Source organism: Leptidea sinapis, chromosome 1 (assembly GCF_905404315.1).
Source record: "Leptidea sinapis chromosome 1, ilLepSina1.1, whole genome shotgun sequence".
Classification (NCBI taxonomy): domain Eukaryota; kingdom Metazoa; phylum Arthropoda; class Insecta; order Lepidoptera; family Pieridae; genus Leptidea; species Leptidea sinapis.
Genome location: NC_066265.1, coordinates 21,016,330 through 21,035,486, shown reverse-complemented (window position 1 = coordinate 21,035,486; position 19,157 = coordinate 21,016,330).

Here is a 19,157-nt window from a genome sequence, read left to right as displayed (position 1 = left end):
ATATTAATATATATTTTTTATTAAACTAGACACCACACAACCACCAGAGTCATGAAGCGTCCAAGGTGGTTGCGCCACCAAATTGGTTGCGCAACCAAACAGACACTAGGCGAGTATAGCTGTTTATTTTATTTTTTGGTAGCGGCGGCTGGTTACGCTACCGTGGTACCCGGCCAAAATAAAGCCCTTAGTGTTGACGAAAAAAATCATGAATTAATGTCAGGCTTGTGCGATACTCGTCCATTGACAAGTCCGCTTCATTACAATCGGTCTACAGTAGAAACAGTAAAAACTGTGGGTTTTCCCAATGACGTTCTATACATATAGACAATGCACCTCATACAAAATCAAAGCCGAAATATGGCACATGCCACAAATGACACCATAATAACCTTCGACACATATGTCTATACATTTCTGCGTTTACTCCAGTTGTTTAAAGTATTATTGGTCAATAGGCAGCAATGTAAACCTTATTTCAGTTTGCTGCGTATTTTGAATTTAGAACCCGATTTAGACAGTGACATCAGTGGAGTAGCAGTTAGGTATTTTTTTAAATCCAGACAAAAACGTGGGTTGCTATAAGTTTTACGTTCGTCAGTCTGTCCCATTTTCCGATCTAGATCTGTTCAGTCGGACGTTTTTAATCAATAATAACACTCATTTTATAAAGGGGAAAGTTTGTATGTTTATTTATTGCCCTGAGTTTATATTTGTTACTTCTTTACGTTCTGAAGGGATTTCTATTTAATAAGTTAAGGCAAGGTTTAATGACAGAAAGTAATACTCAAATATAATATCTTGATTTACATAAAATAAAAGTTAAACTGGTTATTTAAATGTTGAGTTCCTAGAATTAAATTAAATTTGTTTTTTAGACTTAGATATCTTTTTCAGGGTATCTTTTTGGTATATGTAGCGTAAGCGGACTTCAACATTTGTTTGTATGACAGCTTTTGTCAAATTTTAAATGTAGTTAAATCCAAATCCAAGACTTAAAGCCTTTAGTGGTGATATATAAATATGCTTATTTAGTTTGTAAATTTCTTCACATCTCTCTCTTGCTACCAACTGGCGCCCATTTTCTTTCATTATCTCCTGTACGGGAAAGCTGAAAAATATTAGCTTTTACATATTTGCGATGTAAATAAGTATCAATTATCACTAGGTAACGATACTTCCGTGATTACGTGTAAATAGCACTAGTATGTAAGCGTTCACCTTCTTGTAAGCCGTTCACATTACACATAATATAATATTGCTAATCATTGTTCACTAGGCCTTTAAAATTTTTTTACAAATAAACAACCGACTTCAAAAACACTATTCCTAACCAATACATTATCAAAATCGGTTCACCCAGACGAAAGTCACAAACATAAAAACAACATACCGACGAAATAAGAACCTTCACCTTTTTTGAAGTCGGTTAAAAAGAGCAACTCTATTGTTTTCATTTCTGACATATGTCATTTCATCTGTCTCATTCTGACAAGTGGGTCTTGTCTGGGGACTTGTCAAATTGCTTATTGCATATCAATCTTATATAAATGAAATAACCCTACCGATGATAAGTCACACCATCTTTTTTGAGTCGTTAATGTATTATTTGAGCACTTAGGCTTGTTGACTGACACACAGTTGACACACGACTAAATAGAAAAGTGTGCTTACATTGTCTTTAACCACACTTTTGCCGTTCCACTTTCAGACTGCGAATGATATGTCCATGTGTATAGAACGTCATTGGGTTTTTCCGTTTTAGCCTTCTTGTTATGGTGACACTCAGGAGGTGCCTTGCAAGTACATTTGGATGGTGCGAAATTCTTGTATTTTATTTGGCTTTCATTTTGTCCTTTATTTCTTGCTTAACTGTTTTCATGTTAAGGTCATGATGCAATCTGTGGTTGGTGATATACAATTGTGCGTTTACTAGCATTCTTAACATCATTGACTAAAACCTGTGCAGGATCTCAATGTTTGAGTTTGCCGCCGTGCCCCACAGCTGCAGTCGGTAAGACCATATTATGGGTTTGATTCAGCTTATTTGCTAGTGATAACTGTGACCTTTTGTTTAATATCCAGCACATTTTCCGAACCTTTTGTACCATTGCCAGTCGTTTGTTGAAGATATGCTTTCTCCATATTGTGAGTCTCTTGTCAAGGTACATTCCTAAGTATTTTGCCTCAAGATCTTTAATGGTTATGCTAAGACTGTTTTGGAGCATTTAGGTGGCTTTTTCCGGAAGTTCATGCGATGACAGTACTGCCGTATCGTCGACAAAGATGCCGTTATAGTTCCCTCAGAAGTAGGAAGGTTAGCAGTATAGAAAAGATATAGTGTGGTTCCCATTACACTGCCCTGCATGAATTTCGTAAATCGTAATGGCGTAACATGGAGATGGTGGAGACCTTGCTTCACAAAAAGTGTCTTATTTTTAAGTACGATCTTATGAACTGATAGAATTTTATTGGAATAGATTTTTTAATTTTGCAATATAGACCATTATGCCACACTCGGTCAAAGACCTGAGATATATCCAAAAATGCAGATGTACAGTATTGCTTGCGTTCAAAGGCAATATTGATATGGTTAACAAGTCCAAAATGTGTTTAATTGAATAATATTTATTTCTTTGATGATTGGCAGTAGTCTACTTAGGAATAGAATTTCTATTACCGTTGACAATATTGACAGTAAGCTGATAGGTCTGTAAAATTATAACATCTTCTGGAGTTTTACCAGGTTTAAGGACCATTATTATTTGGGCTACATTCCAATGCCTCGGCACCGCTGATGTCAAAACCGATTTTTGAAAGTCGGGTTGTTTATTATGCGTGGCACATCACTATACTCATGTACCCATCCATGAATATAACATTACCGGTATGACAGTTTAAATAAAAAAATACGAAACTTAATAGGCGTGAGCTGTCGAAAGTAGGCGTGTGTAGGCCAATTATCTATGTGTTGAACAAATACAGGGCTGAATTAGTGGTTACGTATGTGTGCTAATGCATGTGTTCTTTTGACTAGGGCGTGTAGTATAACATCGAGTGGCAACAGTTGTTCCCATACAAATTGCGCCTGATGGCCATTCTAATCTCTTGAAACTGTTCTGTGGGCGAGGACGTGTAAGATAGGACTCTAAGGTGCGCGTCTGATAGCCTAACTTTGCACACTTAACGTAGCGTACGCTATCGGCTCTATCCCGGTATCCCGGTATTTTATAAAAACAAACCTACTAGCATAAGTATGTACCACCGAGGGCATCACATAATAACATTGCCATAAATACAGAAACAAAAAAAAATTATATTGCATATCCTCCACTCCCAACTCACCTTCAGGCCTCACGTCCAGAAGGTGACCGGAACCGCCCGCTTCTATCTGTACCGCCTAAACAGTATGTTAGGTAGGCACAGTAAAATGTCTTTTAGGAACAAGCGAACACTCTTCAAGGTTTGCATTCGACCGGTTATGACGTACGCCGCTCCAGTTTTCGCTCATGCGAAACCCAATATTATAGATAAACTCCAAACAGTCCAATCCATTTTCTGCCGTAAGGCTGTCAATGCCCACTGGTGCGTTAGGAACGCAGACCTTCACCGGGACTTAAAGCTCCCCACCATCCAACAACACTTAAAGTGCTTGTCTGAAACTTTCTTTAAGTCCTCAGACAATCACCCAAATCCCCTGATTAAGGAGGCAGCGGATTATACCGCCCCCCTCCTTCACGCTATCAAGTCAGGAGGCCCAGACACGCCCTCTCTGATCCCCCTAACCAACTCTCGTCTGACCTGGAACGCCTCTTGGCATCCGGGGATAATCAGACGCATTTAGATTCACCTCTAGTTTGTGATCATCCTTCTGATGTCACAAGTCCCAATTAGATAGCACCTTCTGTGCTATATCCCAGCGGAAACTCCATAGGGAGTGCCGCTTGCGCCTCTCTCTCCCCAAGAGAAGGTCGCCTTCGATGTAGGCTTAGATGGCACCTGCACAAAGCCAACTGCAGGTGGTGTTTAGTGGGTAGGCACCTAGGTTTTCACGTGAGTCCCACATAACCAACGCAGACTTAGGCAGCGTTGGTATGCATGAGCATTCACCACCTCCCTCCCATCGTTATCCCGGAGGGTAGCCCTTTCCCTTGCTTGGGCGCATTAAAAAAAATGTTCATGTTTTCATTATAAATGTGACAGTTGTGTCGGTAACACGTTTCGCAGCAGTCAGTCGCTTATTATAATTGAATTTTTATTAATATTTTAATTATAGTAAGAGCAACGTTATTTAATAACTTTGTGAGTTGGCACAATTGTTTATTTCGTCAAATTCATAATTATTATCAAAAATTGTATTTAACCGTAGAGCAGTGGCTAGGTATCAGCAAGCTCACCCCGAGGTGAACCGAGAAACGTCCGCTAGGAATCAGGAAGCTCACTCCGAGGTGAATCGTGAAACCTCCACTAGGTACCAGCTAGCTCACCCCGAGGTGAACCGAGAAACGTCCGCTGTCAGCAAGTTCACCCTCAAGAGCATAGAGCGGCACAGTCTCAATATCAGCAAAATAATCATGGCGTACGGGTAGAAAGAAGAAGACGCATCTGGAAAAGCAAGGCTCTCAGTTGAATGGCATATGACATGGAGACAGAGTATGAGACCGATAGCACCGTGGCCTTGGGTGTTATGAACAACAAGTGCCAATGGTGTAACGCTCTAAAGAAGAAAGGGAAAGAAGAGGCACCCGACATGTGTTGTATTGCTGGCAAGGTGCAACTTCCACCTTTTGAGCCACTGCCCGAGCCTCTCTATAGCTTGCTAATGGACTTGCACCCTGAACATGAACATTTCATGAACTGCGTCCGTGAGTATAATGGCTGTTTCCAGATGACTTCCTTTGGAGCAAAGCAAGTAATAAAATACGGTTTCATGCAAACGTTCAAAGTTCAGGGTCAAGTATATCATTTGGTTGGAAGTTTGCTACCAGCACCTTAAAAAGAGCCACAATACTTTACAAATATACTTTGTCGGGGAAGATGAAAGAGAAGTGGACTTGAGGTGTAGCATCTTTTCCGACGTCAAACCTTGCAGCGGATGCTACATATGCTAAGTTGCCCAAGACAAGGTGCTTGCAAAAACTAAAACATTTAAAGTAGTCATTAATGCTGAGAGGAAGCCGCCTGACTCCCACGGGGGTTGTTTCAATGCTCCTACATCACACTGCAATCTGCATCGGACAGCAATTTGAAAAGCGCGATATTATCCTTGAGAGCCACGACAATTATCTGTTAAAATTGAACTGGGTAAAAAATGTTTTCAAATTACTCAAAGATATAATTTGAAAATCACCAAGTGTGTTTGTTTATTTATTAGTACTTATGTAATAAACAAATTATTTATTAAATTTTCAGGAATTTTTTGACGTTTGTGACATTCTTTAATATTCAATAACAACGTTTTTAAATATTAATATGTGTTAATAATCTAAATTTCCTTTCTTGTTTATATACATCAACAGTGTTCTTTGTGGTGAATGTTCTCAGCAGTATTACCAGTGGGAGGCTCCGTTGCACGGGATGCCGGCTAGGTTATGGGTACCACAACGGCGCCTATTTCTGCCGAGAAGCAGTAATGTGTAAACATTACTGTGTTTCGGTCTGAAGGGCGCCGTAGCTAGTGAAATTACTGGGCAAATAAGACTTAACATCTTATGTCTCGAGGTGACGAGCGCAATTGTTGTGCTGCTCAGAATTTTTGGGTTTTTCAAGAATCCTGAGTGGCACTACATTGTAATGGGCAGGGCGTATCAATTTACATCAGCTGAACGTCATGCTCGTCTCGTCCCTTTTCTCATAAAAAAAAAAGTTTAAAACTCTTACTTTTTGTCCATGTCCTTGTTGGTTCACGAAGCTCGCTTTATATAGCAGAGTTTAATAATATTATAATGATCATTTACAATATAAGTCTTACTACCATCGTGCAAAGGATTACACGTATGTATGCTAGGCATGTTACTAATTAAGAAAATATCTCAATTATTATGTATCTATGACGCGTATGTTCTTTACTTGCACCATACAGCACATGTATTGATGCCTGTGGAGCATGGGGTCGTGCCTAGTGGTTTTGAATTTCCCGCGCTTCTCAACTGGGACGTAGATAGAACATGATAATGGAAATTGTTTTACCAGCTTTCTGAATCGACTGCTGACGCGTTGGGAGCCTTTATACTGAGCTTTTACTATGTTGCTGCCTGTAAAATGTTCGAATTCGTATAAAATTTATACTAAACGTAAATAATTTAGGTAGCGCGAGAATATAAAAAAGTTTATAATGGCAACCGTTTTATTAACTTTTTGTATTGATTACAAGTCTTTTGCAACTTTTCACATATGGCGCTGTTTGAGTTTAAAAACCAGTAATAATAATAATAATCATTTATTCAAGTCTAAAAAATATATGGTTACAGATAGCTTTGTGCCCTACCCTCTTCGGTAGGATAGGATATCCGAGTTGTTGAAGTAGAGTGCTAATCCTAATCTTAGTGCGTAGGGTAGAGAGTTGCTAGATCATTCCGAAACCTTATGATATAATTATTAGAAAAACTAAGAAAGGTATGTGTGTATGTGTGTGTGAGTGTGTTTTTTTTCTGTGTATGTTAGTATGTCAAACTGTTTTTATGTAGACAAGATAAAATAAGTGTCAGTAATTGATCCTTATGTTTAAATTTTAAGAACGATTTCTGTTTTATACATTAGTATATACTAATAGCCATGATGTTTGTTAAATTGTATTTGTTTATTTTACTTATATTTTTGATCCACAAAGACTCGTTCTACATGATGTTCCAAAAATTACTAAATATAATAAAAGTTGTGTATGTAATTGTGTTCGTTTTTATAATAAGTTACCGAGTAGCATAAAAAAATTAAATTCTAGATTATTTAATATAGTTGGCTAAATGGTTATAATTTTTATAGTGTTAAGGAATTTATGGAAATGAAATTCTGATATTCATTGTGGTTAGATATTTGCATGCTAGGAATAGTGCTAGCAAAACATATAAGATCATTATTATAATATTTAAACACCGTTGTATACTATGTTTTTTGCAAATAAATATATTATTATTATTATTAAATCGACTAAAATTCGGATACGAAATTTGATAATTCTTTTAGTATCATTAGAGTTTTTATTATTTTTTACATGAAATCGTAAAATTTTTCCATAAATATATTGCTGACGAACATTGAAAAGTTTACTCTCTTCATGTAATTGGTTGGTTGGGAACCTAAACGGTTTATTTAAAATTGTTTTTAGTAGATTTCTGTGCGCTCGTTCTCACTGAAGCATAAATATTTTGCCTGCTCCACCCCGCACAAATGCGATAGGCCATGATTGGAACACAAAGATATTTGTACACCATCATAGTAGTCTTAGTTTTATCGCAAAGGCATAAATGACCTTCCTATTAGACGGCAGCAATGTTTAATAATAATAATTATTGATTCTATTTTTGTCCTGCAGAAAAGAGCTCTTCGGGAAATTTATTGCATGGGACCAAAAAAAGTGCTTACATCTAAATTTGAAGATTTTAAAATTATGACTGTTTGTAACCAATATATAGGAAATTTTAGTTTAAGTTCATAAAAATGGCAATACATACATACAATCAAAGAAATATGAGAAACATAATATTAATACTAGAAACAAAAATAAACTGTTAATGCTCACTTCTAGGCTAAGTAAACTCGACAAGTCATTTATCTGTCTGTCTGATCGGACAGCCTGGGACTTATTGATCGGACTAGATTGTGATTATTTAATAGCGATAGAAATGACTGTTCAATATTGTATATTTTTATTGAAAAGAGCGCAAAACAAAGAATGCTGGGAGAGTTTTTTGCGCCGCTTCTTCTCTCTCAGAGCACCATTTGTTTCTGAAGTGGTAGTAGTATCTAGTAAATTAGAAATGACATCAAAAAGAATTCTAAAGGAATCAATTTTGCGAAAATAAATGCCTTTTATGCCTTTATCGGTAATTGCGTTAGATTTTACAATAAGCTTCTTGAAAACATAATGGAAATGTCCCTCAACAAGTTAAAAGCCTATATTAAACACAAACTAATAGAAAAATCGTATTAAAATTTAAAGGATTATTTAGATGAGAAGAGCCAGCTTGGGTATGAGTTGCTGTAAAGGCTTTGAGCTTTAATAATTTTTCTTAATAAAAAATAATATTTATAATAATGAAATATACTGCAAAATGATCAAACTTTAAATTTAGTGATTATTATTATTGTAGATGATCATTCTTTTTTTGTTATTTGGTTGAGTTCTCGTGACAGGTTTCATCAAGCTCGCCTTTAAATAGAGGTAATAGTGATTATTATTATTGTAGATGATCATTCTTTTTTTTTGTTATTTGGTTGAGTTCTTGTGACAGGTTTCATCAAGCTCGCCTTTAAATAGAGGTAATAGTGATTATTATTATTGTAGATGATCATTCTTTTTTTTTGTTATTTGGTTGAGTTCTTGTGACAGGTTTCATCAAGCTCGCCTTTAAATAGAGGTAATAGTGATTATTATTATTGTAGATGATCATTCTTTTTTTTGTTATTTGGTTGAGTTCTTGTGACAGGTTTCATCAAGCTCGCCTTTAAATAGAGGTAATAGTGATTATTACTATTGTAGATGATCATTCTTTTTTTTGTTATTTGGTGGAGTTCTTGTGACAGGTTTCATCAAGCTCGCCTTTAAATAGAGGTAATAGTGATTATTATTATTGTAGATGATCATTATTTTTTTTGTTATTTGGTTGAGTTCTTGTGACAGGTTTCATCAAGCTCGCCTTTAAATAGACGTAATAGTGATTATTATTATTGCAGATGATCATTCTTTTTTTTGTTATTTGGTTGAGTTCTTGTGACAGGTTTCATCAAGCTCGCCTTTAAATAGAGGTAATAGTGATTATTATTACTGTAGATGATCATTCTTTTTTTTGTTATTTGGTTGACTTCTTGTGACAGGTTTCATCAAGCTCGCCTTTAAATAGAGGTAATAGTGATTATTATTATTGTAGATGATCATTCTTTTTTTTTGTTATTTGGTTGAGTTCTTGTGACAGGTTTCATCAAGCTCGCCTTTAAATAGAGGTAATAGTGATTATTATTATTGTAGATGATCATTCTTTTTTTTGTTATTTGGTTGAGTTCTTGTGACAGGTTTCATCAAGCTCGCCTTTAAATAGAGGTAATAGTGATTATTATTATTGTAGATGATCATTCTTTTTTTTGTTATTTGGTTGAGTTCTCGTGACAGGTTTCATCAAGCTCGCCTTTAAATAGAGGTAATAGTGATTATTATTATTGTAGATTCTTTTTTTGTTATTTGGTTGAGTTCTTGTGACAGGTTTCATCAAGCTCGCCTTTAAATAGAGGTAATAGTGATTATTATTATTGTAGATGATCATTCTTTTTTTTGTTATTTGGTTGAGTTCTTGTGACAGGTTTCATCAAGCTCGCCTTTAAATAGAGGTAATAGTGATTATTATTATTGTAGATGATCATTCTTTTTTTTTGTTATTTGGTTGAGTTCTTGTGACAGGTTTCATCAAGCTCGCCTTTAAATAGAGGTAATAGTGATTATTATTATTGTAGATGATCATTCTTTTTTTTGTTATTTGGTTGAGTTCTTGTGACAGGTTTCATCAAGCTCGCCTTTAAATAGAGGTAATAGTGATTATTATTATTGTAGATGATCATTCTTTTTTTTGTTATTTGGTTGAGTTCTCGTGACAGGTTTCATCAAGCTCGCCTTTAAATAGAGGTAATAGTGATTATTATTATTGTAGATTCTTTTTTTGTTATTTGGTTGAGTTCTTGTGACAGGTTTCATCAAGCTCGCCTTTAAATAGAGGTAATAGTGATTATTATTATTGTAGATGATCATTCTTTTTTTTGTTATTTGGTTGAGTTCTTGTGACAGGTTTCATCAAGCTCGCCTTTAAATAGAGGTAATAGTGATTATTATTATTGTAGATGATCATTCTTTTTTTTGTTATTTGGTTGAGTTCTCGTGACAGGTTTTATCAAGCTCGCTTAAATAAGATATAATAAAATAATAAATTACATAGTAATAATGAGACTAAAAGATTATCTATCACAAAAATTATAGCAGCTAAGAGAATTTGAACCTGCTAAGTCATATTTATAAGTTATTTTAATAATTCGTTTTTATGTCTTTTAAAATATTTTCACTGTTGTTCATTTAATTTATAGCATAAGTTGTGAGTTGTGACGTATTATTAAGTGTTATTAGCATTAGTTGTTAACCTTTGTGGTTTTTTTAGATGCTAAGTTGACCTGGTTTTATATCGGTATATGTAATATGATAAATAAATAAAAAAAAAATGTTTGTCGTTCTCTTCCCTAAAATAGGATCGAGGGAGGCGATATCTGACCCATGCGTCATGCTCGTGAACGGGCTCTACATGTGGTGGCAGGGTGATCCTGTAAGCAGAAACTGTGCTTGAGGTGTTAAAGTTATTATATTTTTTTTATAATCGCTAATAAAATGCTTGCAAAATATCTTTATTTATCTACAGTGTTTGTGGATGAAGCAACTGCTGTACTTAACAACTTCTGTTTTGTATTAATTTACATTTACTTTTTTGATTTACTCGTGTAAGGCGTTGATTATTTGACGTAAGAATATGTTTGTTGCATCACTTTACGTAATATTATATGGTAATTGAATAATTTGTATAACGATGATAATGTTAATGTTGATTTAAAAAAAAACGAGTTCCTTGGACCTTCTTCTCATTAGCTCAGCCCTTTTCAAATGGCGGTAAATTCAATAGAAAAATATTTTTTTTTACATTTGTAAATGTTATTTCCGTGACCTACATGAATAAAGTGATTGATTTGATTTAATGTTAAGTATTTTGATTAAATAAATATGTTAAATTTAGAAAAAAAACAAATTTCTTTTGTTCAGTACAAATCAGCAATTTCATACTTTAACCCATAATATTTAATGTACAATCAACTTTATACCTAAAAAGGAGAACATAAATAAACAATTTTCTTGTTTTCTTCAAAGCAGTCGATCGAAAAATTACACTTGAATGACTTTAAGAACTTTACAACGCCTTCTAATTAAAATCAGCGATCTTAATTTCGAAATAAACTTTACAACGTTAGGTAAGCACCTTTAACAGTAAGTTAAATAAGCTTTATTTAAATAACTCTTTTAAATTTTGAATATAACATCTGCAATACTTTAACGATAATTCTGCATGATTCACTAAAGGGAGAAACTGCGATTTCTAACGAGGGTGCAATTTGTACGAGAAGACTCAAGACATGTGAGTAGTGGAATTGCATTTTTCCTCGAGTACTTTATGCTACACTACACGAACATACCAACAATCTATTTTAATTTTGGCCAATAGATTGCAAGTACCAACATCACATGATGACATAAACTGAACGCAGAGTTTTTCCACTATATTTGGCAGACTATTAAAAAAAGATTAAGACTGTTACTGACTCACAAATCGTTTGTATGTCTGTTATGGATGTATTGTATGCTACTAGTAACTATTCAGTATCGAAGTCAGATATTCAATGTACGATTAAAATAAAAAATTAAGTAACGAGTTAGAAATGATTTTTCAATTTCATCTTTTTTCTGAGGATATTATGCACTTTTGGCCCCATTATCACATCACTATGAAAACTTTTCCTGAGAAAGTAATATTATATAATAAAACTAGTTAAACTACGCTAGTGAGTGAAACATCTTACCTACTAGTGTTGTATCGTGCAGGCATTGCGCGCGGCCGCGAGTTAGTAGAACATCTTCCCTACTAGCTTTGAATGGTGCAGGTTTAGCGTACGCCCGCGAGTAAGTAGAACATGTTCCCTACTAGCGTTATATCGTGCAGCCTTAGAGTGAGCTTTGATAGAGGTTTATCCATGAAAAATGGGTTCTAAGTACGATTCCTCTAGAAATATGAAATTATGTATGGTGTTGTAATGCTTTTTAGATATATTCCAGGTGGAATCTCAAACTAGTTCATTCTCTGGGCTGTAAGTGCAGATTACTATTTTGATTCTTGTTTATCTTAGAAAATATTGAACAGAAGTTCTCAAAAAGCAGAATCCTTCTTCATCACGACAACGCTTCAGGTCACTCCGTTAATAAGAAATAAATATTTGGTTACGGAAGATGACGAAATAATGAGTTATCCTCCGTATTGTATGTTTTTCATAGGAACAAGTGATGGAACAGCAGAACCACTTGATATATTGATGCCTTCGTGACGTCAGCAAGTAGTCGTCAGCATGCAACAGTGCTTTTGATTGATGATATTTAGTAATGTTACTATGACATGACTAGTTACGTTACTATTTGATCCTGTCCCTATTTTATCGCGCGGGGATTTTAACAGACTTTAACTTTCCGATGTAATGTCAATATGACTCGACGCGTAAAGTATCATAGAATGTTCTAAATCTCCCTTAAATCTCCTCTAAAAAATTATTGCGTTAGTCAAGCCGGAATCCGACTTTGAGCCGGAAATCAAGCTTAAATACTTTTACTTAAAATAGATTATTAAAATGACTGTGGACGTCAAAATCTAACCACTAAAAAGTACGGGCGTAAAATAATTGAACGGTAAAATTAAGCCTGGTTTTATTTAATCATAAAAATTGTGTAGCGATAAAACTTATTGTATAGTATGTCTTCTAAGATCTGTGAAGAACACTGTCGGCTGAGTAATACAGCCGTAAGTCAGTGGAGTTCTTACGAAAAGTGGACTGTATGGAAGGGAATTAGGAACTGACCTGATGAAGCTCGCACTGCCGGTGACACTTTATCCGGTCCTTCTTTTTAGTCCCGTTGGCTATGGCAGTTTTCCTCAATATTTCACATTCAAATTCAAAATAGTGCCCCAAAATCGCTAGGTAATCAACGGATTTTAAGCTTAGAGAGATCGGATCGCGAAGGCTTAATCGACCCTAGCCTGTGCTAATTTATAAAATATTATGAAACTAAATCCTTCATTCCGATAAATAACTCGTAAATAGCTCTAATAGTTTTCAAATTCTAAAATTCTAATTCAAATACTCTTAGGATATAAAATCAAAGTATGCCTCAGACCTGAGAAGAACGGGGGCAACAAACTTATCGGGCTTCTATTTATTATAAAAGTATGTTTACAATGTAACATCGCACAAAAAAAATTATTATTTAATAGGCTGTGGGTGGTCGCTGTATCCCAATCAGTGGTATCATTAAGAAAGTAATTTATGTTATAGTGACCTTTACCACACAAATTTTTTTTTTTAATTCTTATGAATTTCGTTATATAATTGTTTTGAACATTATCTGGGATTTTGTTGTAAAAGAATATCCAATACCTACATGAAACACACTAACTTTGTCTGTCCTGGTGTCATCATTATGGTAATGACAGTTTCTAGCAAATTCACTTAAGTGCCTGTGTATACACATAACATTTTCAAGCGTATATTGAGAGACAACAGTCAAGATGTTTATTTCCTTAAATTTTGCTCTCACTGATTCTTTAGGACCTTTGGTATGGTAAATTTTATATATTTTGCTTATTTAATAGCAGGTTATAAGCGCTAACCCAGTACACGATGTCAAATAGAAAATCGTTTACTTCATCATATATAACATGGTTTCTTTTCACTTTAATTATCAGTTAAGTGTCATCCGCAAGCAATAATGTTAGGAAGATTATTTATGTAGATAAGGAAGAGGAACCGTCCAATAATAGACCCTTGTGGTACCCCCATACTGAGAGGAGTTCCAGGAGATCTTCTGCCATTCACGTGAACCTTCTGATTTCCATTGAAAATAAATTCCATTAAATATGAAATCAGAAGATCGAGCGTAGTTCCTTTTATTAGTGACGTAGCTTCCTGACCAGCGAGGAATATTGAACACAATCAAAAGCCTTAGATAAATCATAGAAGATACCAAGTGCATTCTGTTATTCCTGCCAGGCATCAAATATATTATGGATCAGTTCTACACCTGCATCCGTTGTTAAAATACCCCTAGTAAAGCAAAATTGTTTCATGTGAAGTAACTTATGACAGTTAAAGTAGTAAGCATTTGGCTTAAAATAATGTTCTCAAAAAATTTACTAACGGTCGGCAAAACTAACACAGGACGATAGTTATACGGGTCATATTGCATCCCTACTTAAATATTGGTGTAATTTTACTATATTTCAGAAGGTCAGAAAACACTCCATGATTAATTATGGTGCTATAACATCAATTATTTAACGTATAGTTTTAACAGATATGCCTCATATATCAGCAGTTTTTTTCATGTAATGAGATTTAAAGGTATTAATCATTTCTGCAGGGCTTACAAAACTGAAATTGAAAATTTGTTTACATCCTCTAACATTTTCCAGAAGAAGTGACTCAGCATCGCTGGTGGAGGAGACACGAGTGTTTGTGATAGAAACTGTTTCAGAATTTCAGAAAAAGAATTCTCAAAATCAGAAGGTTCCTGCTCTGATACAATTATTGTATTGGTTATTGATTGATTGTATTCAATGTTGCGGTCTTTCACTCTTCTAGATTCCCAATTAATAACATTCCAAGTCATCTTTATTTTATTTGGTGCATTTTTTTATTATTTGTCTGATATGCATAGATGTTGCAATAGAACAAACATTTTTAAATAATTAAGAGTATTTTTTAACATACTCGAGAAGAGATGCATCATGATTAAATAATGATCTATCACTATATAGTTCATATAGCCCTTTTCAGCTCCTGATGCCAAATGCCAACTGATGCCCAATCATTAAATGACAAGAGACCACCCAAGTTGACTGTCTTAGAAGTAAATATAGAATCAAACCCTGTTTGCATTATTTTAAATAACATATCATACATCTCATTGGGATTATTATTAAAATTTGAGAGTTACTGAAAGATTACCTCTGTATATCTCCGTTCGCCTATTATTCACAGGAACAAACGTAAACTTTTTAACTGTACATGTTGTACATTTAACTCAATATTTAAAGAGACTGAGTTTGTTGCACCCATTCTTCTCAGTTCTGAGGCATTCATTTTGGAATGGGTGGTTTTTGACTTTCAATAAGTGATGTCACATCCTATTTTGACTAAAATTATTTGAATTTGAATTTGAATAGAATAAATAATACTGGTGGTGGATTTTTCTAATAAATTAATATTAAATTCATCACATATCATAATATACTCATAGACTCAGATAATTTTAATAAGACCTGTTCCAATACAAGTTTATTTGATAATATTATTTAAATTACTAATTAAAGTGCGCTCACATAACTTGACCGTAAACTGCGTCTAGAGGAAGTTATGTAATTATACGTGTCCAACATTCCGGAGTTATTAAATACGATAGTTGACATTTGAGGGTAGTAAATTATTTACGGAGCGACGTTCGTTGACAGCACTCCACTCTGGAATGGTCGGTATGAGTTAGGACCGCTTCACATTACCAATTATAATTTACTCCCATTCTAGTGCAAACTAGAGATTTGTATTGAATGATAAATTGATTTTTTATTCAGCCGAATGTATTATTTTAGTGAACTGAAAATAAATACACTGAGAAACCTTAAACGTATTTTTAAAATGTTTTGAAAGAATTATTAGTTCATCAACGTCGGCATATTTACATGATGAACTTTAATAATAATAATTTAACTTTAATAACGTTTATTATTTTTCAATTGTAAATAAACAATATAACTAATTAAACAAATGGCCTATTGAATTCCTGAAAAATAAGTATAAATATGTGTTACTTTTACTTGCATAGAAATCTAAAATCCCTAAGATCTCCATTAAATTCTTAAACGCATAATATTAGTATTGTATACGCAACTTAACGTCCTTAGCACGATTCTAAGTCAGAAAGTAACATGGTAAGGCTTTTAAGACATCGGTCATGTAGGCCTCCATGAAAAGTAGCCACTTACCTCGTCAAATGCCAATCCCTGGCAAGATACGTTAATATTAAGGTCAAAGAGTAACAAACATGCAGATATCGCAAAATTAACACGATTTTGTTTAATACACCCTGTTAATAGTTTACGCACAAACTCTATTCAAATACATTTTCAAACCCGTTATATAATCTATATATATAAAATTGAGTAGCTGTTCGTTAGTCTCGCTAAAACTCGAGAACGGCTGGACCCATTTGGCGAATTTTGGTCTTGAATTATTTGTGGAAGTCCATGTGAATAAATTTGAAAATACTCTGAATTAAATAAAAACAACAATGTTGATTTTCCTTTGATGTGTCCCCCGTTTTTCAGAAATCAAATTAAAATAATAGTTTAAAATGAATAACTTACTAGAATTTTTATATCTTTCTAACTTTTTCAGGAGGTAATAAATAAAATAAATTATAGATAACTATAGTTGCTAGATTAAATACAGTTGTTAACTATTTATCAGATTATGTTTATGTAGATTGATATATCTTAAGTTTTGTCACAAATTAAATTTCTGAACGCAAACAATATTATATGACGTACATACAAAAGTTTAGGTGTCTTATTTATCGATTGAGGCAGTACGAAGTCTGCCGGGTCAGCTAGTATCTTATAAAGATGGGTGTTCAAATAATGATCAAATTGACCATTCCATGCATATGTAGGATAGGTAGCATATCTAATATTTAATCTGTTCTCATTTGCTTATTACTAACTAACTATTACATATTAAAATAGGATTTCAGTGTAGAAGGCCTACATCCCGATTTCAAGATGTATTAGATGTTGCCTATGCGAGAACAGTACACGGAAAGAACAGGTTTATAATTCGAGCATGTAGCTGTTATAATAGAGCATACAGTCATATTGACACATTTCATGAAAAGTTAAATGTTTTCAGATCACTGGTTTGTGATAATTAAAATAATTACTGATTTTTATACCCCATTCTTATATTTTTCTCTGAATCCATAACTCATTTGTAACTAATTCATTGTAGTATTGTATAATAGGGCACTGGGCGCAGCATACAGGTCGTTGTCAACGGTTATTGCTCGAACTCGAAGCTCGTGAACGCTGGAGTGCCCCAAGGCTGTGTGCTATCTCCCACGCTGTTTCTTCTGCATATCAATGATATGTTGGACACCTCCAACATACAGTGCTATGCAGACGACAGCACTGGTGATGCCGTATACACGGCCAGTGCCGGGCGAAACTTGTGTCTTCTATGGAGTCCTCTCTTGAGAAGGTCGTGGAATGGGGTAAATTGAACCTTGTTCAATTTACCCACAGAAGACTCAAGTTTGCGCGTTTACCACTAAAAAAACCCCATTTGTCGTATCACCGCTTTTCGACAACACTTCCCTTAAAGCCTCGTCTAGTATCGGAATACTGGGTCTAGAAATCTCGAGCGATTGCCAATTCCGTGGCCATCTGGAGGGCAAAGCCAAATTGGCTTCGAAGAAGCTAAGCGTCATTAATAGAGCACGGCAATACTTCAAGCTGGCCCATATTCTAGCACTCTACAAAGCGAAGGTCCGGCCACACATGGAGTATCGCTGTCATCTCTGGTCTGGCGCACCCCAGTATCAGCTCGATCCATTTGACCGCGTACAACGCAGAGCAACTCGAATTGTCGGGGCCCCAGTGCTCTGTGAACGGCTGGATCACTTTGCGTTGCGTAGAGACGTCGCTTCATTGTCCAAAGAGCTGTTTAAGGTTAAGGCAGATTCCTGCCGCCGAATTCTACCTTCTCACGACACGCCACAAGTTAGGATATCATCACCACCATCTGGATGTATGGCGGTCCTCCACAGTGCGGTTTTCAAGGTGCCTTCATCCACGCACTACAAAGGTGTGGAATGAGCTTCCTTGTGCGGTGTTTCCGGGACGATACGACATGGGCGCCTTTAAAAAAAAGCGCGTACACCTTTCTTAAAAGCCAGCAACGCTTCTGTGATTCCTCTGCTGTTACAAGAGAATGTGGGCGGCGGTGATCACTTAACACCAGGTGACCCGTACTCTCGTTTGTTCTCCTATTTCATAAAAAAAACTACTACGAGTGTTAGCTTGAAAGTCAAGCGGAACCAGTTTTTTTTTCTATATCTCGAACGTATTTGAACCTGAATAATAATTTGCCACAAACAAAGTCATGTTTTATCTTATTATAACATGTTACATAGATTCATTCATTAGTGGCGAAACAGCGGGTGTAGCTAGTATTACATTAAAATGACGTTTGTGTGGTAAAGGTTACGATAATATAAATGACTTTCTTAATGATTCCGCAGATTGGGAATGGAGCGACCGCACTCAGGCTATTAAATAATAAGTTTAATAATTGTTCTATATTACTTTGTAAACATATTTTTTGATGGAAAATAAAGCCCGCTGAGTTTGTTGCGCCTATTCTTCTCGGGTCTGAGGCATTCTTTTAGGAATGCGTGGTATTTTTTGACTTTCAATAAGTGATGTTACATCCTTTTTTGAATAAATTATTTGGATTTGAATTTGAATTCAAAACTCCTTATAATAACTCGAGGCTTGTCACATCTGTTATAAACTTTATCTATGTATAGCTTACCAAGACATAGCACGACCACTAGAAACCATTCAATACTTTTCTCATGAACTAACAACATCATTTCTTTAAATAAAATGTCTAGGTTACTCATAATATTAGTCTATTTGAGTTTAGTCAACAGCTTTTTCACAGTAGAAAAGGGTTTTAGGCATCCGAAGTTGTTCCCAGAGGATTTGGTGTCGGCTGTTGTGGATATAGCGGTCGGCTTACCAACGAAAACTTTAACAATTGTTCACGGTCAATCGTACGATATCAGGTAACATTATAACTCTATATTTGAATACTTTATTCTTTTGAACACTGTTTATAATCACTGTCTTAAAAGTCAGTTTTACTTCAGTGGTAGTTAGTTTTTTCAGTAGTGTTTTTTATCTATTTCAAAATAAAATGTAGTTATTAAACAATTGATATGATCTGAATATTTTTTTGTTGTTGTTCCATATTAGTATCTCAGAAAAATCAGATATTCTGAATTATAAGGAACTACAATTTGATGATCCATTTAATTCCTG